Source organism: Pistacia vera, unplaced genomic scaffold, assembly GCF_008641045.1.
Source record: "Pistacia vera cultivar Batoury unplaced genomic scaffold, PisVer_v2 Contig672, whole genome shotgun sequence".
In the NCBI taxonomy this organism is placed as follows: domain Eukaryota; kingdom Viridiplantae; phylum Streptophyta; class Magnoliopsida; order Sapindales; family Anacardiaceae; genus Pistacia; species Pistacia vera.
Window position 1 is genome coordinate 33,194 of NW_022196526.1, and position 22,527 is coordinate 55,720.

The 22,527-nt window shown below is 38.6% G+C and overlaps 1 pseudogene; it reads right to left on the reverse strand.

Annotated features, from left to right (window-relative positions):
* Positions 1 to 6,714: 6,714 nt before the first annotated feature.
* LOC116112983 lies at positions 6,715 to 14,496 on the reverse strand (annotated as a pseudogene).
* Between the last annotated feature and the right edge of the window lie 8,031 nt (positions 14,497 to 22,527).

Below are 22,527 nucleotides of genomic sequence, written 5' to 3' on the forward strand. Positions count from 1 at the left end.
GAATTCTATCAGTTTCTCTCTCGTCTCGGGCCTGAGGCGAGAACCTATATGGGTCTTTCTTTCATGGTCTTCTGCGTGTATCTGTACTTCATCCAACTCTTTCGTATATGGTTGATCTGGCTCGGTCAGAGGGGTTGGATGAGACTGTAATTGCTATGAAGCATTACCTTTGCTTTTGAAGGCATTCTTGTAGCAATCTTTGGAAGCCTTAGGGTCGCCCTTGATTTCCCGTACTCCCCATTTGGTAGGAAACCTGATCATTTGGTGGAAGGTGCATGGAACCGCTCGCATGTCGTAGATCCAAGGTCGGCCCAAGATGATGTTGTATGGTGAGGGACAGTTGATCACTAGAAAAACGGTCTGCTTGTTTACTCCGCTGGCGTAAATAGGAAAGACGATCTCTCCGATGGTGTATTTTTGCTCGGAACTGAACCCGACGAGTAGGGTTGGCCGTCTGTTGATGTTTACTTCTTCCAGACCCATAGCCTTCACTGCTTCAAGGAAAATGATGTTTGCTGAGGATCCCCCATCTATGAATACCCTCTTGACCAGGGTGTTAGCGATTTGGAGGGAGATGACTAGAGCATTGTGATGGGGGGCGGCCAGGGTGACCGGCTTGTCTTCGAACTAAATTACTTGGTAGGAGTGTGACCAAGAAGGCCGATGGATGGATGGATTGGATTTCATGGTAGTTGTTGGCTCTGGCATAGCATTTGGTTGAGGAGTAACTGACTCCACTGATCTCTGACTCTCTGGAGATGAGCGAGCAGAATCCTTTCGGTGTAGGTTCCCATGGAGGTGGAGATGTTTCTTTAGTGTTCTTCTGGCTGATGTTGTTCTTCCCTTTATCTGTCAGCAAGTCTCGAAGATGTCCCTTCTTCAATAGTGTGGCGACCTCCAACCACAGGGTAATACAATCCCCGGTGTTATGTCCATGGTCGTCGTGGAACTCGCACCATTTGGTCGTATCTCTCACTTCGGCATTGAGCTTGCCTAGCCACTTAATGCTAGACCCCATTCCTTTCATGATCGCCATGACTTGGGTTGGTTTGACGTTGAGGTTGTATTTTGGGATTTTGTATCAGATCGAGCCAGTTCATCTGTTGTTGGTTCTAGGTGGCTGGCAGTCATATGGTTTCCTGACTTTGTTTTCGTTACGTGGAGGGGGTTGGTAAGGGGGTTTAATTGATCTGAGCTCTGGCCTCCTATCATTCCGCCTTGGGTCATACCTGGCGTGTACTGCCTGATTCATCTCATCTTCTTCCCACCTTATCTGAATCACTGCTCTGGCCAAGGCGTCCTCCATCGTGGTACAGCAAAGCTTCGTCAGTTCTTTGTATAATTCTCCATCCAGGAGGAGACTCTTCCTGAAGGCGTCTACGACTGTCTCGAGGTTGCAGGAAGGAATGGAAAGTTTTTCTTTGTTGAATCTGCAGACGTACTCTTCAGCAGCTCCCCCTTCTCTAGTATACTCTGTACAAGTTAGCCGATAGTTTCTCGAGTTTTTTGTTGCTGGCGAATTGCTTCACGAAGGTGTCGGTGAGTTGTGTGAATGAGTCGATAGAACCATTCGGGAGGTTAGTGTACCACTGAAGAGTTGGACCAGATAAGCTTGAACCAAAACTCTTACACATGCAGGCTTCTCTCAGCGCTCAAGGTATTGAGACAATGAACATTCGCTGCTTGTACGAGGCTATGTGATCATCTGGGTCGGTTGTGCCGTCATAGGGCTTCATGCCAGGGATAGTGAATTTGTGGGGCATGTCAGCTAGTGCGATCGTATCCACGAAGGGCAAATCGGCATAGCAATGAGGCGTGGTGTAGCCTGGTGGATCATCCCTTCGTGTATCGTTTGGTAGCTTAGATCATTGTGCATTCCCTTCATTTGGGTGACTCCCATTGTAACTGATCTAGTGTTTTGCCCTACATGAATGGTCAAGAGGGTTGTTTGGTACTTGCTCTGTCCGTTCGGATGGATGGACTCCAACGGGATGGTTTGGTTTGGGTGACCGTTCGACCCACGAGGGTGAGCTGAGCTGAATGGAGTTTGTGAAGGGATGGTTGACTGGAGGTGAGGTGGGATGGAGAGGATGGGCGGTTCTTGTTGAAGCGGGCTTTCTTTCACTTGGACACCTTGATCTTGTGCCTGAGGCAGATCGACCGAGAGGGGTTCCTTTGGCAGATCCCTTTCTCCATGAGTTAGGACCAAATCGTCAACCACCGACGAACATAGTTGACGCGACCTTTTATCAGAGACCACGGGTTTGTGCTTTGGGGTATGGAAAGGCTACATAGATGGAACCGAGGCGCGGAACTGATTAGGTGGTACCTAACAAGGCAGAAGCTCAAGATCATAAAACTAACTTACCTTCTCTTTTAGAGACTGGTTTTCGGCCCTGATGGAGGCGTTTTAGGTCCAGATGGCAGTGTTCTCTGCTTCCAATGCGGCTACCTTGTTTGAATTCTGTTGCATGAGGACGGTCAGAGGCTCCAGTTTGGCCTTGAGGCCGGGGTTAGCATTGTCAGAATTGTCAGCCATGGAAAGTTCCTTTACGTAGCAGGGTTTGTTGAACCGAATGATTGCTAGAAGCCACACGGTGGGCGCCAAACTTTAGACGTAAAAATCTACCTGTACTGAAGGATGGACTGATCCCGTGAGGTTGAGGCCACTAGCGATCTACTATACCTGCACATGTAGAGAAACAAATGTGAAACGACGGAAAACACCGGGGTGGTGTTTGCCGTAGGCACTCTGACGCTCAAGTCAGCAAGGCTGAAAGAGGCTGATTTAGTGAGGGCTAGTGAGTAGAGAGGTTACCAGAAGTCTAGTCGGGGACTGTGACTATAGCTGTAATGTGAAGTTCTCAAGCGGGAACTCCAGGGTCTAAAGGTGTAATGTAATCTGCCATGTGAGAGGGCTGACCTCTATTTAAATAGTGACTGTCTGGTCTCCCAATCCTGGTAGGATTTGGAGTTCTCATAGTAATCCGTTTCCTCCAGGGATATATCCTTTGGCCCCATTATCCTGGCGTGAAAAGGAGTCCAAGTATAACTCTGACACGAACCTTGGAAGAGTTGGGATGGTAGTGTTCTACTTTATCAATGTTCGAGTAGGAATGTGATCTGTAGGTGACTCTGGGCTCTGAATTCGATCATAGGTCCAGGAAGTGTACTGGGATTAGGAGGCCTGTGTCTAGATGGTTCAGACTGACTATACCTCGTATCAAATGGGCCTTATCCGGGGAGTTCCGACTTGGGTCGTACCGGGATTGGGCCTGGGCTTTTCCTCGTTGTCACATGCGTTATCCTATTTGGGTCGAGGACTTTTTTTGGCTCTAACACCTAGTCATCCGTAAATTTAGAACACAATATTTGTCAAATAAGAGCTGAACTTGGTAAATAATGGACTAGCTAATAAAACTTGTACTAGAACCAGCTCAGAAGAGTTGAGAGAAAACATAGGTGGCGATAATACCCATTAAAGAGATAGATAAAAGAAGACAAAAAAAAAAGCCTGGAAATATCAAGTCCTCGTCCATGTATTATGGGCAATTTTTTAAAAGAAAAATTAGCTGTTCTTAAGCAAGAGTTGGTGCATGTCACCCTCTCAAAAGAGAGAGAGAGAGAGAGATCAGATAATGATGCAATAATAATCTGTGAGGTAGCCATTGACTGTGAATGGTCGATTAATGCTACTTTCAGCTATGCAAATTGTGCGGTGACAGATAAGTGTTGAGAAGTTTTTTTAGTTTAGGAATTTGGTCAATTTCTTGTAAGGTTTGGTTTATGATAAACTAATCAAAGACTTGGTCTAAATATTCACCATTCATTATAAATACCTTTACAAGAATAAATACTTTGACTCAATGATTAGTTTCTGGGATAATTATATAAGCTACTTTGACAGGTTTACTTGAATTCCAAGGTATAATAAACAAGGGTTCATTTTTTTTTTTATCAGAGTTTCTCAAATTAAAACCAACTGAATTGAAAGGCATGAAGGGTGGTTTGACAAGAAAGTTTACCTTCTTTATCGTTCTGAAATCTAAACAAAATTTAGTTAAAGATATGATTTTGATATAAAGGTCCACTGTACAAAAATCTGACCATCTGGAATTCCGAAAAGGTTTTTTATGTTTTAGGCTCTTTTTTGAAGCTTAATTTCGGATATGTTGTTGTAGACTTTTTGAGGAGTGTTAGAAATTTATTTCACTTAAAAATTCGAGGAATTGAATTTTATATGGATTTTTGAATTTGCCTTGTGAATCTTGGAATTTTCGTTTTCTGCAGAACATGTATATTTTGAAAATGATTTGATGCATCAATTCTTATCAAAATTGAGTGATTTTAAATTCTGATAAATCCTATGTGTGTCTAGTTTAATTCTGGAGATTTTCGTGAAGTTTAGATTAAAGGCTAAATTGTTACGAATTTTCTAATTCAGTAACCTCAATTCTGGAAACAGTTGGCAGATTTGAATGAGTTGAAAGAAAATTGTGTTTTAAATAGTTATTGATTCTAGAATGACTTGAGAAAATTATGGGAACAACTTATGTGTCTCTAGAATGCCCCATTAAAATTATGGCTTAAATTGATGAATGAAATTTTTATGAAAAATTCGAGAATGACTGATGTTCGGTTATGAGATAGTTTTGTTAAAGAATAAGTTAGGTTAATCTTTTGGTGTGTGAAGTTTCCCATGATTTTAATATTGAGGTGTTACCTTAGGGGGACTTATGTATGGAGGATTTATTGGATTTTGTATATAGGGAGGCAAGCAGGGGCATTGTTAGAGGATTTCAATCTTTTTCGGCTTAAGGGTCGAGCTCCAAAAAGTGAGTGGAAAAATCTAAACCCCTAACTTTCATTTTAACAAAGTTTTATCTCTAATTATTGTTTTGAATTGCCTAATATGTTTGATTTCTTTATATAAATGAGCTTTGTTGCAATCTTATTGTTGGAAATTGTTGATTGACATGAGAAAGATGGAATTTTGATGCTTTTGGGCAATAGTTTGAAAAGAAATGAAAATGGGTTGAAATTGTTAGATTTGTAAACATTTGAGAACTTGCATTTATATTTTTACGTTACATGATATGTTATGAAATTTATTATATGCTTATGAGAAAAATGTTTTGAGAATAAGTATGAGATATTAGTGGTTTTCAAACCACACTACGTAATACCTATCCCCCTCATGATATTGATTTTATTCTACGCATGCGTATGATTTGATATTGTTGGCCCAAGTGGGTCGAAGGCCTGAGCGAGGCAGATATTATTACCCATGATTTGATATTGCCGACCCAAGTGGGTCGAAGGCTCAAGCGAGGCAGATATTGCTACACAGGATTTTGCCGGCCCAAGTGGGTCGAAGGCCCGAACGAGGCAAATATTGCTACACATGATTTGGTTTGCCGGCCCAAGTCAGTCAAAGGCCCAAGCGAGGCAAATATCGCTAGACCGAATATGATTGTGCCAGCCCGAGTGATACTTGGTCTCACTGGGTCGAAGGCTTGAGTGGTGACAGATTCTGCCTAGCAGGATGGATTTAGTGGTTCAACCCACGCAATGTTAGATCTTACTAGGTTGGACGGATTTACCCCTAGGCACTATTTGGGTAAGAGTTTTCACATGTGATTGAGAGATGATTTGGATATATATATGAAATATTTTTAGAAATGATATTTTTAGATAAACATGAGTATTGATTTATTTATCATAATAGTTTTTCTGAAAGAAGTTTTGAAATGAGAGACTTCAACATTTGTTATGAAAGATGACTTATATTATAAAATGTGTTTAGGGAAATGAAATTGTATAAGCATGACTGTTTTATTGTATATTGAAATGTTATATTGTATACTAACCCATTCCCCACTCATTGAGCATTTCTAGCTCACCCTTCATTTTCAAATGTTTTTCTTTCTTCCCAGCAGGTCAAGAAGGAGATCGTGCACATGAGTAAATCCCACTCAAGGTTCAGCCACACGACTTTACTTCATCATATGTTCCATAATTGTGTTTCATTTTCCGCTGCAAAATTTATATTTCCTCATCATGTATTTATTTCATGTTCTAGATTGTTAGAGATATGGAAAAAAATCTGATCCCATACATTTCATTTTGTAAAAATTTCAGTTGCATTTGTTTATTTGCAAATAATGTTATATTTACTATTGAGAAAATAAAAAGTGTTTATAAATGTTTTAGCTAGAAGAGTTTTATGACGTTTTAATTCATAAACTAGTTTTCTTAGTTTTCTCACATGTCACATCTCAATCGCCCGAGTCTCATGAGTGTGCCTAGAGCCTATGAGATAAAGAGGGTTGGGACGAGTCGTGTCATAAGTGATAACCAAAATACAATTTCAGGAATCACGCAATGCACAAAACGCATTCTCCGGGAAGATGAAGGCATAAAACCCAAGCTTTTCCTGTATCAAATTACATCACAAAATCTTGTCGAGACCATTTCACAGGATTTTGAGAACAGTAGTGTAAATTGATATATTTGTACTGGAGGGACCAGAATTTCTCCTAATCTGAGTTCAGACCTAAACTTTCAAAGACTTGTGATTAGTAGTTACAAAATAAAAATATATTAGACAAATATTATGAGATTTTAAAAATTCAGGGCTCAAATTAGGAGAGGATGCTGCTGATCCGTACCGAAGATATGCAAGCCACGAGAAAATTCAGAAACCAAATACAATCACTCGGAGGTTGAGGCAAAATTAAATTTGCGACAGTCATACACGTCGCAAAAAGCTTGTAACATCATCAAGAGCAAGAGCAAAATGGTAGCAATCAAGGTAAGAAACTGCCAAGAACGAAACACATATAACCTCATAAATTTCCCCAACTTAACCTTCCATCGGCTGTTGTGATACCTATTAACATCTGCAATCACCTTATCAATCTGCGGCAATTTCGTCAGTCTAATTGATTTAATCATCCCACTCCACATATTAGCAACCTCCGCATCGCTCTTCAACCTGTTTAAAATAATCCCTCTCTCCCTAAGAATTTTCACATCGTCCTCAGAATCAATAATCCCATTCATCAATCCAGTGTAGCGTGTGAAAGCCAATGGCCCTGATGCATTCGATGCTTCATAAGCCACCAAGTTTCTCAGTATCACCTCTGTGTTTACGTCTAAACTAATGAGGGGAAGGCAAAATATAGCTTTCTCAGTGTCGAAACTGATGGTTGAAATGTTACCTTTAGCTGCCACAAAATGAACCTGGGAGTTCAAGAGCTCAGTGACAGAAGGAATTGTGATTTGCTCCACTAATAGTGGCTTCTTACTGTCACTCTCACTGTCAGGATCTTTCTCCTCGCCACCTCCTGACATTAAAACTTCTAGAGGTTTTGCCGAGATTAAGAGCCCAGGAAGCTTAGACAGTAGATTCCAAGGCAATTTAAGAATCAATTTGATTGGTTTGGATAGTAAAACTTTTTTGATTAAACGTATGGGGCTTTTGTTTAACTTTGAGAGTAGCTTCCAAATCTCACTCAGGAACATTTTTAAGAACGTTGAGTCACCTGAAAATGCAAATGCGTCCTTTTGTGCAGCTCCACCATGATCCTGATCGGTGCTCCAGGTCAACTGTGTCCGTAGTGGCACTTTCGGCACAATTGTGTCGTATAAGTAATCTAGCAAGTGCGCAGATTCTGAAACGCGGATCTTCGGCGTGCCCTTCATCATCTTGAAAGGCGAAAGCTCTTCGGAGAACCCGATCAACATAGCCTCCAACATCTCATCAGCGGATTCTAACGACGAATATTGAACTTCAAGCATCTTCCTCAACGCAAATAATGGAATTTGATTCTCAAGCATCACCACATCTCTTAGAATCGCACTATAAGCGGCTTTTGACCCTGCATAATCATGAATATGCGACATGGATCTTGAGGAAACACTTCTGCTCGCCTTTTCTTCTTTGATGGCACAGATCTGAAGGAACTCAAGCAAGAATGATGCATCAATAGCCATCATCCAAGTTAAAGTTTCGCTACTAACATTCAAGAACTTATGATAGTAAGCTCGAATTATCGGCTCAAGTTTAGTCAATTATTCAACAGCATACTGGAACTTAATATCGCCAGGGAGATGTCTTTGAGTTCTTTTAGCTGCTGCAAGCTTGTACCTTTCCATCTCATACAGCTCCGGACGCCAATAATGGTAAGGACCGATTGCTACTTCTTGTGGAGTGTATGAATCGGGATCGCTAGACCTCAAGGGTTTGGGCACGCTGGAATTTCTATGTCGCTAATTTCGAGCTCTTCCTCAAGAGTTCGTCGGATGTTAATGATCCATCGACGCTCGTCGAAGCGTTGATTAATGAAGAAAAAAACAAATATGGGAAAAATGAAGTTTGGTTTTGAGCAAGGGGTGGAGTTAGGGCGAATACGGCTTTTATTAGCATGAGAACTAGAACAATATGAACATAAATTAAAGGCATGATTTTCATGTTTAATTTATACAGTTTAAAATTGGGAGCCTTTTTACTTGTAAAAATGTTAACATATGATTTGAAATTAGTGGGCTGCAGCCTATCCGAGTAGCTCAACAACTACTCAGGATCGGCTGTCGAGCTCGAACCCTTCTGTGAGCCGAGCTTGAGCATGTTAGGCTTTGTTTGGCTCACATTTGGGAATACTATTATTAGTATTCCCAATAAAGTTAAACAGTAAAATTGCAAAAACTCACAATATTATTCAACTTTTTGAAACCCCTTAAATTTGTTAATTTAATTAAATACCCCTAAATATTTTTTAAGAAATTGTAAAAAAACCCTAGCAACCCACATTTACCAGATTTCGGCCACCATCATCGTAAGATGGTTGGAATTTGGTATAATGGCGCACTACTAGCTGAATCTGGCCATTAGTGCGCCGATCTAGCCTTTTCCGGCCAGATCCACAATGGATCTGGCCGAAAAAGACCAGATCTTTGGCTGTAGCCAGTCGTCAACAATGGCCAACAAATGGTTGTCGTTGACCATCAACGACGACCGTATCTTTGGCCGTCGTTGACGAGCAAATACGGCCAGATCTGGCCATCAATGGCCAGATCTAGCAATAGATCTGGACTTTGCCGACTAGATCCACAATGGATTTGGTTGGAAAAGGCCATATCGGCTCATGACCGACAAGATCCAGCTGATCATGCTTCGATACTATGACTCTGGCCACCCTCTGGCGGTGGTGGCCGGCTGTCCATATTTAATGGGTGGGTTGGGGGTGTTTTTGTTAACTTTTAATGTTTTATTATAGGGGTGTTTAGTAAATAAACAAACATAGGGGGTATTTTATTAATATTCAAATCCTACATCGTAATACCCGCCCAATTCAACTTTTTTTAACTTTTTTCAAAAAACTTTTCTAAAAAGTGTAAAAAAGTGAACCAAACGGAGCCTTAATGCTTGACTCAGACGGCTCGTGAGCTCTAATGAGCTCGCGTATTTTAATGAACTGTTTCTGTTTGCCCATGCAGTCGCGACAGCCCTCGCCAACTTCATTTGCTTCAAACTTCAAAATCAAATAAAACCCACTTCAATCTCCGCCGCTTCAGCCTCCAATCCACCGCCTCTTTAGCCTCCAATCCTCCGCCACCCCATCTTCAATCATCAATTGGACTCAGCAAGTGGCCAAACCTCCGCCACCCCATTTTCAATCTTCAATTCGACAGGAGCCAAGCTCTGCCAGTCGCTACCTGTGGCTAAGCTCCGTTGTCGCTCTCCACCGGTGACCAACTCCGCCGCTTTCCTCATTCAATTCTTATTTAAATTGCCTTAAACTGCACAAGGAATGTGAAAGTCGAGCTCATGATCGAGCTCATGATCGAGCTCATTGGACTCACTTGAACTCTCGAGAAGCCCGAGCTTGACTAGTATTCGAGTCCAGCTTGAGCCCCAATTTACTTAGCTCAACGAGCTTGAGCTCTAAATTTTTTAATCAAGCTAAGCTTGACTGACCAATGTGATAAAAGCTACTGTTATGGTATTTCAAAATACCAAATTTTAATTGCTTTGGACTGTTATGTGATTTTAATTGCCTCTGGACAGTTATGTGTTAAAAGCAATTGAAACTTTAATTGCTTTTGGATTGTTATGTGCAATTGATATCGAATATTGCTTTTTTGTTGGACTGTTACGTATTAAAGGCAATTGAATTGTTCCAAGTTATTGCAATTCAAATGGGCAGTTATGGTTTTAAAAGCAATTGATTGACTTCGGTTACAGCAAGGGAAACAGGCAGAAATTCAAGTATAAAAAGGGGGTGGTTTCTCATTTGAACTTCTCGAGATGCATCCTTTTGGAAAGAGGCAGTAAATAATGAAATCGAGTCCATTATGAGTAATCATACATGGGAAGCAGTTAATTTGGCTCCAGGAACTAAATCAATAGGGTGCAAATGTATATTTAAAATGAAATTAAAGACTGATGGATCAATTGATAAATACAAGGCAAGATTGGTTGCCAAAGGTTATACACAAAAGAAAGATATAGATTATTTTGACACTTATGCTCCTGTAACAAGAATAGCATCAATTAGAGTGTTAATTGCTTTAGCTACAATTTACAAATTACATATACATCAAATGGATGTAAAGAAAGCTTTTCTTAATGGAAACCTGGATGAAGAAATTTATATGAAACAACCAGAGGGTTGTGTTATCCCAGGTAAAGAACATAAAGTGTGCAAACTGGTAAAATCTCTTTATGGACTTAAATAAGCACCAAAACAATGGCATGAGAAGTTTGACAAAGTGTTAGTCTCAAATGGTTATACAATTAATGATTCAGATAAATGTGTATATTTTAAATCATTTGAAGACAATACTTATGTGATAATATGTCTCTATGTTGATGACATGTTAATATTTAGTGCTAATATGTATGTGATAATTAAGACTAAAAGGTTTCTTGCCTCAAATTTTGATATGAAAGATATGGGAGAGGCAAATCTTATTCTTGGGATTAAAATCATTAAGATAAATAATGGTCTTAAGTTATCACAATAACACTATGTTGAAAATTTCTTAAGAAAATTTGGGTATTTAGATAGTAAACCCGTCTCAACTCCTTATGATGGAAATACTCAACTCAAGAAAAATACACAATACAGTGTGAGTCAAAATAGATATGCCCAAATCATTGGTAGCCTTATGTACTTAATGAATAGTACAAGACCTGATATTGCTTATGCTGTCACTAGATTGAGTAGGTATACTCATAATCCTGATAAGAGTCATTGGATAGCATTAAACAGAGTTGCTAGATATTTGAAGGGCACCATTGATTATGGGCTAATGTTTGGAAGTACACCACCTGTATTAGAAGGATATTCCGATGCCAATTGGATATCAGATTCAGATGAAATAAAATCCACAAGTGGTTATATATTTACACTTGGTGGAGGTGCTATGTCTTGGAAGTCTTCCAAACAAACTTGCATAGCTCGGTCTACCATGGAGTCTGAGCTTATCACCTTAGAAAAGGCATGTTTTGAGGCTTAGTGGTTAAGGAATTTCTTAGCAGATCTTCCCATTGAAACTCACCCTTCTGTTTCAGTATCAATCCATTGTGATTGTCAGGCCGCAATAGCGAGAGCAAAGAGCAAAATTTATAATGGGAAAACCAGACATATCCGGATAAGACATACCATTATAAAGCAGCTGCTAGAATCTGGGGTAGTGGGCCTAGATTTTGTGAAGTTAGAGTTAAATTTGGCAAATCCTCTGACTAAACCACTAAGTAGGAGGTTAGTGGAATACACGTCGAGGGGGATGAGACTTATGCCTAAAGCATAAGGCAAGAGTAATGGTAACCCTACCTATGTGATTGGAGATCTCAGGAAGTAGGTTCATAAGGGTAATAACAACTCACTTGTTGTCTTGATAAGCATTATCGAATTTTATATAGAAAGTCCTCCCTATGGCGAGATAATATTGATTGCAGTGAATAAGGTTGAGTAGAATTATTCTTAATGAAATCCATAGCCAATATAAATGGTGGTGTGAAAAATTGCAATTCACACCTTATGGAGGTTCACCTATGTGAGTGTGGAATTGGGTCGATTACTATGAGAGCTTAGGCAGACATCTCTAGAGCACTCATGAAATCCAGGCTGGCACAGGGTCACAAAGTGCTAAACCGGAGAACAATATACAATATTGAGAATTTAGTGCGAGGAACTAATCCTCTGAATTACATAAAGAAATTTTTGGTTTATAGAAACTTAGTTTCACCAAATTTCTATAACTCACGTTTAGTTACTCAATGATTGGTTCATAGTCTAAAAGGCACCAACTCATAAACATTAAATTCTATAATCAGTGATGATTGGTTATTTTGAAATATGTGGGGGATTGTGATAAAAGTTGCTGTTATGGTATTTCAAAATACCAAATTTTAATTGTTTTGGACTGTTATGTGATTTTAATTGCTTTTGGACTATTATGTGTTAAAAACAATTGAAACTTTAATTGCTTTTGGACTGTTATGTGCAATTGATATTGAATATTGCTTTTTTGTTGGACTGTTACGTATTAAAGGCAATTGAATTGTTCCAAGTTATTGCAATTCAAATGGGCAGTTATGGTTTTAAAAGCAATTGATTGACTTCGATTACAGCAAGGGAAACGGGCAGAATTTCAAGTATAAAAAGGGGGTGGTTTTCTCATTTGAAACACACAACTTTCCACTTGAAAAATCTTTGTTTCTCTGTGTTTTTTAACTTTCCAGCTCTCATTCACTATCGTTACTTTTCTTATATTGTTCTAAATCTCAATTAGAGTGTGCACTCTAAAAGAAGATTCGTCATTATATCCTGGAGATCAATCCGTTGTTGAGCCTTGTTGCACCACGAAGATTCTTCCAGTAGGGGCGGAATTCTGATCTTAAAGACAATGCTTTTGCACGCCTTGACACTGCTGTCTTGCTGCTATTTCGCTGCTGTGTTCGTTGCTGTTTCACTGCTGTATTGTTACTGTATTGCTGCTGTCTCCCTGATGTTTTTCTTGCTGTTTCATTGCTGTTCTTTTACTGTATTGCTGCTGTCTCTCTGCTATTTTTCCTGTGGTTCTCTTGCAATTTTCCTGCTGTTTCACTGCTGTTCTTCTCCTGTTTCGTTACTATTCTTTCACTGGTTTGCTGCTGCTGTTTTGCTGCCAATTTTTGTATTAAAATCCAACAACCAATACTCGGCTTGGCTCGAGTTGGTTGCAACCCTAGTGTCGGCTCTTTCTTACGCACAACTACGGAAGCATTCAAACAATGAAAAAGAACCTACCTAATATTAATATATGTTTGATTAATTAATTTAGATATCACGTGTCACTTAATCCTTGTAGATTAAGATTGTTAATTACTTGTATATGCTAACAAAATGTAAATATTTATCATGCTCAAAATGCCAACAAATAAGTTTAAATTTACGTTCTCAATTAGAGTTAAGATCATGACTCTTTATATACAAATCTCTTTATAATTAGAACTTTTTGGTATACATAAGGAAAAATTTAACAGAATGTGAGAAGCAGTTTCATTGATTAATTATCTGAATTTAGATACAAATAAATTTATGAAACTTTGATCCAAATAGTTCCTGGTATAACCTTTTAAGGTAAAAACAAGTGTGAAATTTGAAATAGGAAAAATATTTGTTCTTTTCTTAGCTTTGAAATTAGTTTTAATGATTATAAATAGCTTTGGATATTAAAAGCTAATTTACCTTAGCTGGAAAAGTTATAATTAATACATCATATATATGAATATGACGTCATTATGTTATGGATTTATCTAATCATAGTTTGATGTATGTTAATTTAACTTAATAATCACAAACTAATTTTGCCATATGCTTGTCTTTTTCCTTAAGCTGGGGAGTATTTTATTAGTCTCACTTACCCTGATTTGACATGGTTACCTGTTTTCAAATCTACGAGCCTTGTTGGTATATATACTTGGTGCAATATCTTAATCAAAACGTCTTAATTTAAAGAGTTTTATTTTATTATTCAACTATTGTCTACATTCACTTCCCTGCATGTGGAAAGTGACTGCGTAAATGCTTCAACTTACTAAAGGTTACGTATGAAGACAAACCAATTATAAATTATGTTCTACTAAAGCTTACCACGCATTGTTGAATTCTTTAGTAAATTATTGTATCTTCAGATCTACTATCCAATGCCCTTCAGTTAATTAGATACAGTACGCTTAATCGATGTTACACATTACTTTTGAGACAATTAATCCAAATAAATGAGACCTCATAACCTTTGAGGCAAAAATTCTTGGAAAGAGGGTGAAGACTTACCAATTAAGAAAATGTTTATTATTGCAACAAAACCAATCAAGGTCACTGAGAAGACAAAAGCAATTAAGAAGCTTATTTATCTATGAACTTTTTAATCATTCATTGACGAATTCAATATAACTATTAACATATGTATATTTTTAATTACTTGCGAACTGCTCATCATTCTACAGTTTACCTATCAATTTTTAGCAATGTTTTAATACTTGACTTGAGGTGTCACTCAGCCAATAGACAGTAGGGGTGTTCGGTTCTGGGTACCCTACACTTTTTGAAGGAATTGGAACCGGAACCGGAACCGACGGTTCCTTGAAATTTGGAACCAGAACCGGAACCGACGGTTCTGGTTCCTAGGTACCCAGAACCAGAACCTGTAACAACGGTTCCGGTTCCGGTTGTGGGTACCCTGTAAAATTACATGACCTCCCAAAAGTTTTTAAAATGGCAAAAAAATCTTTAAAAACTTACAAATACCCCCCCACCTGGCACTTGTTAAAAAAAATAAAATTACAAATTATAAATTCAAAATTACAAACTCCATTACTTTGTAAAGGTAGATTCTCAAAAGTCAAACCAACTTACTTTAAATGTTATGAAATATAAATATAAATGTATTCACATTACTTTTTCTACAAAAGTTTATATTAACTCCCCTAATCTTTAATTTTATTTTATATTAGTCTCGGTTCCTGGTTCCTGGTTCCGGTTCTGGTTCTAACTATATGAACCGGAACCGGAACCGCACAGTAACGGTTCCAAAAATTTGGAACCGGAACCTACCCATTGACGACTGGTTCTGGGTAGGAACCGGAACCAAACCCAGAGTACCCGCCGGTTCCAGTTCTAACCGGTTCTTTTGAACACCCCTAATAGACAAGGTACCTAGTCAAGCAGTTGAACTAGCGGATCAGACTAATGACATCATCATACTAACATCAACATGATGATGTCATCAAGCCTGAAGAAATAATAAATTCTAGGTAAAAGGTAATTAAAAAATGAAAAAAAAAATTGAATACAACGCTAAGAAGGGCAAAAAGGCCTTAAGGGCTCGGAATCTTGGTCAGACCCATGAAACCAAAAAAAACCACAAAAGGCCTGTACAAATACCGCTAAATCAGCACCTAAACCTGGACAAGCAGCAGGAAAAAAAAAAAATAAAACCAGGAAAAATCTGCACAAGAGTGCGGCAGCAGCTCAACATTGCCCAGTCAACAGAAAATGTCGCATATATACACCCGCAATATGAACCTATAACAGCAAGCCAAAACAAAAACAAAAGGCAATAGGCAGCAACAAACACTCCACTAATCCATCTCCCAAAAGAGGCCAATCTGCAGAAAAACAACCCAACAAATGCACAAGAAAGCAACATCAACAGGGCATAAACTCAACACTGCCTGGGCAACACACTGCAGCAAGCACCCACACATTGCATTCATAGCAGCCAGCCAAAACAACCCAAAAGCACCAAGGCAGCCACAAAAACGCCACTAGGCCAACCCCAAAAAATAGTCCAGGCAATAAAGAAGCAACCCCTAAAAAAAATGAGCAAGAAACCAACAGCAATAGGTCACCCCTGCGCAGCACACACCTGAAATCTCAAAATCCACAAAGCAAGCATCAACAAGAACCAAGTAGCCTAAACGGAGCAAGAACAAAAATTGTACAAGTAACCAAAAAAAAAATTATAGACCCTATGACAAAGGAACTAACCTGTGAAGGATGCATTACTTAATCCTGCACAAACATGGACATGTGTATACCTTTTCGGCTTTTCCCCCACTGAGACGTTACTTCTTCTTTTTCAGATTCCCTTGAAGAAAGACTTCCAACAACAGCTGACGGCAAGACTGAATTGAACACAAAAACCTACAATGATGACTGGCAACCTTATGTTCTTTCTATTTTTTGAAGAGCAATCGACAGGTTCCCACCCAAGTTTTAACCAAATCCCAAGTTCATACCACTACAACAAAAATAGCCTATGGTAATACTGGATAGTAACACTTTTCCTTAAAGTGTTTATAGTAAACTATCTATAGTAACTGACACGACCCATCCTGACCCTCCCTATCCCGTAGGCTCCGGGCGCACTCATGAGACTCGGGTGATCGAGACGTATCATGTGGAAAAACTATGAAACTTGTTTATAAATTAAAACATCATAAAACTCTTTTAGCTAAAACATTTATAAGCACTTTTTTTTTTTCTCACAAGTAAATATAACATCATTAGCAAATAAACAAATGTAACTGAAATTTTTACAAAATGAAATGTATGGTATTAGATTTTTCCATATCATTAACAATCTAGAACATGAAATAAATACATGATGAAGAAACATAAACTTTGCAGCGGAAAATAAAACACAACTTGGAATATATGATAAAATGAAATCGTGTGGCCCAACCTTGAGTGGGATTCACTCCTCTGTATAATCTCCTTCTTGACCTGGTAGGGGGAAAGAAAAACATTTGAAAATGAGGGGTAAGCTAGAAATGCTGAGTGAGTGGGGAATGGGTTAGTATGCAATATTTCATGCTTATAAAATTTTATTTCCATAAACACATTTTATAATATAAGCCATCTTTCATAACAAATGCTAAAATCTCTCATTGCAATACTTCTTTATGAAAACTATTATGGTAAATAAATCAATACTCATGTTTCTCTAAAAATATCATTTCTCAAAACATTTCACATACAAATAACATTTGCATTTATAAATTTCAATTTCAAATAAATGATATACATGTATATATCCAAACTATCTCTCAATCACATGTGAAAACTCTCACCAAATTAGTACCCAAGGGTAAATCCGTCCAACCCGGCAAGATCTAACATCACGTGGGTTGAACCACTAAATCCATCCTGCTAGGTAGAATCGGTCACCGCTCAAGCCTTTGACCCAGCAAGACCAAGCATTGCTTGGGTCGACACAATCATAACCTGTCTAGCGATATCTGCCTTGCTCGGGCTTTCGACCCACTTGAGCCGGCAATATCAAATCCTATGTAGTGATATCTGCCTCGCTCGAGCCTTCGACCCACTTGGGCCAGCAAATGATCAATCATACGCATGCATAGAATCAAATCAATATCATGAGGGGGATGAGTACTACGTAGGGTGGTTTGAAAACCAATAACATCTATGCTTATTCTCAAAAGATTTTTCTCATAAGCATATAATAATTTCAAAACATCTCATGTAATGTATAAATGTAAATGCAAGTTCTCAAATGTTTTCAAATCTAACAATTTCAACCCATTTTCATTTCTTTTCAAACTATTGCCCAAAAGCATCAAAATTTCATCTTTCTCATGTCAATCAACAATTTATAACAATAACATTGCAATAAAACTCATTTCTATTAGGAAATCAAACATCTCGGGCAATTTAAACAAGTATAAATAAGCATTTAGAGATAACTTTTATTGAAATGAAAGTTAGAGTTTTAGATTTTTTCCACTCACCATTTTGGAGCTCGACCCTTAAGCCAAAAAAGATTGAAATCCTCTAACAATGCCCCCACTTGCCTCCCTATATACAAAGACCAATAAATCCTCCATACATAAGTCCCCCTAAGGTAACACCTCAATATTAAAATCATTAACATAACTTATTCTTTAACAAAACTGTCTTGTAACTGAACATCGGTCGCTCTCGGATTTTTCATAAAAATTTCATTCATCAATTTAAGCCATAATTTCAATAAGGCATTCTAGAGACACATAAGTTGTTCTCATAATTTTCTCAAGTCATTCTAGAATCAATAACTATTTAAAACACAATTTTATTTCAACTCATTCAAATCTGGCAACTGTTTTCAGAATTGAGGTTACTAACTTGTAAAATTCGTAATAATTTACCCTTTAATCGAAACTTCGTGAAACTCTCCAGAACTAAACTATACATATATTGGATTCACCAGAATTTAAAATCACTCAATTTGGATAAGAATAGATACATCAAATCATTTTCCAAAAATACATGTTCTACAGAAAACGAAAATTCCAGAATTCACAAGGCAACTTCAAAAATCCATATAAAATTCAATTCTTCAAGTTTTTAGGTGAACTAAATTTCTAAACAGTTCTCAAGAAGTCTACAACATATCCAAAATTCAGGTTGGACAAAAACCAAACATACAAATTTTTTTCAGAATTCCAGATGGTCAGATTTTTGTACAGTGAATCCTTATATCAAAATCACATCTTTAACCAAATTTTGTTTAAGAAACACATGTGTTCTATCCACATAACATTATTGAACTCAATCTTCCCATTTTAGTGTAATCTCATGTCATTACACTCAATTATAACCAACACAAATCTAATGAACTAAAACTCATCAAAAAAGGAAATTTTAAGCTTTACTCACCTCCCATATGCTTGATCTTCCTCCACTCTCTGATCACCGGAGTTTTACTTGCCGGCAGCCACTTTTCTAGCCACCTCTGCCGCCCTCTTCTCTCCTTTCTCTCTCTATTCTCGGTTTCATCTTTCTCTTCCTTCTTTCTTTTCTTCTTCCTCTCCTTCTCTTCTTCTTTCTCTCCTTTTTCTTCTCCCTTTTTCCTCTATTTTCCTTCTTCTTCTCTATTTTTCTTTGAGGAAAGTTAACTCCCCGGACATCCCAAGTTTGCATTTAAAAAAATGACCTTGAAATTCTTTTTGAATTTTTTTTTTTTAAATTTAGAAAGGCTAACGTGGCATATTTAGGATTCATTAAACATGTAAAATGGGTTAAACTGAAAGATTTAAACATATGTGGGTAAACTCATAATTAACAAAAGTTGTTTAAATTTTGAAATTTGAAAATGAGCCCCACCCTTCAAAATTGCTTGATCGAGCCATATATGCAAAAAATGACTGACGAAGACTTTCGTTTATCTGCAATTTCTGGTGACCACAGTGCCTAAATTCTGGAAAATTTTCAATCCTAAAGCTTCCTTACACAAAACCATGGCTAACGTTCACAAAGAGGAGGAAAACCCAACCCCACTCCGAATCCTAGACTCCGGCGGTGCCATTAGTTCAAAGGCTGTCGAAGACGACGCTCTGGTGGATCATCCGATGAGTGAAGGTGGTCCATAGGCAGAGGAGACGACGACGGCTTCAGAACTGGGAGAAGAATCAAAAAACGGTTTTGAAGAGGAGGACGTCGATGAAGAAATAGTACATTTTTTACTTTTTTTTTTTTTTTTTTTGAATTGGATGAGAAAATGAATTGATTTGTACGAATTTAGGGGAGATGTAGTTGGTTTTATTGTTATGGTGGTTGTGGCATTTTGTCGAGTAGTTGGCAGACATTGGTGGAATGGCTTTGTTTGGGTTCCAAAGGATGGGGGAAGGCAAGGGAGGCCGTAAGGAGGTTGTTTCTAGGATTTTGGTGGGTTGGGGATGGGAGGAGGTGGCAGAATATGGGGCTAGATGGCTGCCCTACATATTGGCATGGCTGGCCACACACAGCGCATGTAGCGCTGCGCGTACTCTGCGTGGCCAGCGGAATAGGGGAGCTAGAGGGCTGCCCTGTATATTGGCAAGACTAGCCACACACAACGCTGCGTGCATTGTGCCCACTATGCGTACCTAGCCCTGTAGGGCTGGCTATGATTGTTGTGTTAGAAGTGTTAAATTGCAAGGTTTTTAATTCATATGTTTGTGGGGTTTTAGCTTTGGTGATTATTTGGATGTGTTTTTTGAATTGTGGGGATAATGGTCTTAATTGTGGTGATCCTTAAATTAGTGATCTTATGAATTTGTATGCTATGAATGAATGTGTAACGGTGGTGTAGGTGTCATGTTAATCTTGTTATGTGTGATACTAATGTTTGTTGGTTGTACTTGAAGTGTGAAATGAAACATTGGTGAGGTTTTAATTGAGTGATTGTTTATATTATTCGTTGGCAGCCTATTAGTTGTTTTGGTTTTGTTTTTCTTTTTTTCTTCTTTTTTTTTTTCTTTTTTTGCTGATATTTAGTTTATATCGATTGTGCAGATTTTTCAAAGCGTAAACTATAAAGACTATGGGTTGGAGGTTGTAAGCAATAAGATACCGTACTTCCCTGTAAAGGAGATAGTTAAGTTGAGTTGGCAAGTTTTTACTAGAATAATGGATATTTTACTGGAACAGAAGAAGGGTTTAGACCGATTCAAAGAGAGTTGTTTTGGTCATTTTATGAACATCGGAGAAAATTGGAAAAAGGCGTTCTGGGGGCAGGGAGTGCATTATATGTTGCTGCACTAAGTTAAAAGCAAAAAAAAAAAAAAAAAAAAATGTGGTTCGTGGTGGATGGAAAGCCATTACATTTTGGGATGATGGAATATGCCTTGATAACAGGCTTAAGATGTGGGAAATTACCAAATGAGGCAGAGCAAGAGAGAGTAAAGAACAATAGGGCAGCCAAAAACTTGGCTAGTAAGGTTTTGGGGGGGAAGCGTTTATTATGGGATGCGATTTAGAGGAGAGGTTAGAAGAAGGTGGGTATACTTCTTCAGAGAGGTTCAAAATGTGCCTGGTATGGTTCGTGCATTCAATCCTAATGGCTTCTGACTTAACAAAAGCTGTTAATATGGATTGGGTGAAGTTTGCAAGCAACATGGGCTTCTTTAATGCTTATCTGTGGAGACGGGTATTATTTTAGCTAACCATGGACTCCCTGCAAGGAAAAGACATGGTGTTAAAGTAGTCCCAATCTATCGAGAAGAATAGACCGAGCACGTACAATTTGTTTGGCTTCCCATGGGCAATGTAGCTAAATATTAATAGCTTTTTGTTATATTTTTTGTATTATATGTGTTTTAATTATGATATAGCCTATTTTTTTTACAATGTAGGCTTGGATGTATGAGGTCATCCCTGTCCTGGCTAAGGCCGGGGGGGGGGGGGGAGAGGGAGGATGAAGACTTCGGATGAGCAACCACAATTTCCTAGGATGTTGCGATGGCACGTTGAGAAGTGTACCCATTGGGATTATGACAAAATAGACATGGAAATTCAAGTGGCTCTGGTAAGATTAAAGGATTAAGCTTTTGAATATGCACTTGCTTTAAAATGTTGCTTAAATCTGATTGATTTTGTTTCTTATTGTAGGGAGTCGTCCGTCCCTTCCTCACCGCTACTAGGGGTGAAGCGGGAGAGGAGTATGTTACATCCTTCCAAGCATTGGAGAATGAAGCAGATGAAGGGATTGACCGCCTAATGCGGGACCTAGAAGGGGTTACACATGTGAGTGCAATTGCAGGGCCACTGCTTGAGAATGTTGTTGACGTCGAGGATGATGAAGCTCCAATCGGCGGGAGGGAGGAGGAGGAAGAGGAAGAGGTTCATACGGCTCCACCCAATTGGCAAACCGGTATAACAAATACCGTTTTGCCTAGGCACTAGGTTAGGTTATTGAGGTGGTTGACCTCATAAACTGTCTGTTTGAGAGTTTTACAACAACCGTTTATGAGAGGTTTGAGAAGATGGAAGAGCGGATGAAAAGGGTGGAGGAGAAAGTTGATAAGGTGGTAGAGAAAGTTGATAGGGTGGAGGAGGAAGTTAGTGGAGTATTGAAAACGGTAGAAGTGCAACCTGAGCTAAAAAGGGAGAGCCAAAGGAGTAAGTTTGTCAAATCTCGTTAGACCATAGTAACGTATAGAAAAAAAGAGGAAAATGAAGAAAAAAAATTGAGGAAGTCCATGAAAGTGGAGAAGCAAAAATGGAGGAGGTTGCTAGAGGAAGTGGGGAAGTGATAATGGAGAAAGGTGAGGCAGGATGCGAAGGAAAGGGGGATGTGCAAATGGAGGAAGGTGAAGGAAGTGGGCAAGCGAAAACAGAGGAGTTAAAGGTCGATTTGTATAGGCCAATAGAGGAGGAAAGGAAAAAACTCTTCTATGCCTATTACAATGAATTTGGAAGTGATGCCCATGTGAAGTGCAAAACCGAGGATTATCCCCAGGACTGGTTTGAAAAGATGTTGACGATGGGTAGGTGGCTTGACAACTCGATGAGTTATTTTTCCTTATTTTTTCTTATGTTTTCCATGAGGAATTGTATACTTATCATGTTGTTTTTATTTGATGCAGCACATCGATGAGGTATTGACACTTATGAGGCTACGACAGAGCAATAATGGTGATATATTGTATCCCGATTGTGCCATCACCGTTGTGGCCTTTAGCCAAACGCTAGTAACGACATATGACAC